Source organism: Charadrius vociferus, unplaced genomic scaffold (genome assembly GCF_000708025.1).
Source record: "Charadrius vociferus isolate BGI_N301 unplaced genomic scaffold, ASM70802v2 scaffold1109, whole genome shotgun sequence".
NCBI lineage: Eukaryota > Metazoa > Chordata > Aves > Charadriiformes > Charadriidae > Charadrius > Charadrius vociferus.
The window spans coordinates 1-856 of record NW_009649963.1 but is presented as its reverse complement, the minus strand read 5'-3'; positions in this window follow the sequence as shown (position 1 = coordinate 856).

The window sequence follows — 856 nt, the reverse complement described above, 5'->3', positions numbered from 1 at the left end:
AGGCCCCCCAGTGTGGCCAGCCCCCCCAGTTTGGCCAGGAGCCCCTGGCATGGCCAGGACCTCCAGTGTTGGTGGGACCCTGGTGTGGCCGTGACCCCGGCGTGGCCAGGACTCCCAGTTTGGCAAGGACCCTGGTGTTGCTGGGACCCCCAGTGTGTCTGGGACCCCGGTGTTGCAATGACCCCAGCATGATTGGGACCCCCAGTTTGGCCAGGAGCCCCTGGCATGGCCAGGACCTCCAGTGTTGGTGGGACCCTGGTGTGGCCGTGACCCCGGCGTGGCCAGGACTCCCAGTTTGGCAAGGACCCTGGTGTTGCTGGGACCCCCAGTGTGTCTGGGACCCCGGTGTTGCAATGACCCCAGCATGATTGGGACCCCCAGTTTGGCCAGGAGCCCCTGGCATGGCCAGGACCTCCAGTGTTGGTGGGACCCTGGTGTGGTTGTGACCCCAGTGTGGCCAACACCCCCAGTTTGGCCAGGACCCCCACTGTGGCTGGGAGACCCTGTGTTGTCGGGGCCCCTGACATGGCCGGGACCCCCAATGTGGCCAGGATCCTGCTGTGGCTGGGACCCCTGAGGTTGCTGGGACCCCCAGTATGGCTGGGACCCCCAGTGTGGCCAGGACCCTGATGTGGCTGGGACCCCTGTGATGCCATGACCCCAGTGTGGCTGGGATCCCTGGTGTGGCTAGGATGGGGCCAGCACCCCCAGTATCCCCAGCACCCCCAGTTTGGCCAGGACCCCCTGGTGGGGCCAGGACCCCCAGTGTTGCCATGACCACCAGTGTGGCAGGGACTCCAGTGTGGCCAGAACCCCCAGTGTGGCCAGAACCCTGATGTGGCTGGGACCCCTGTGA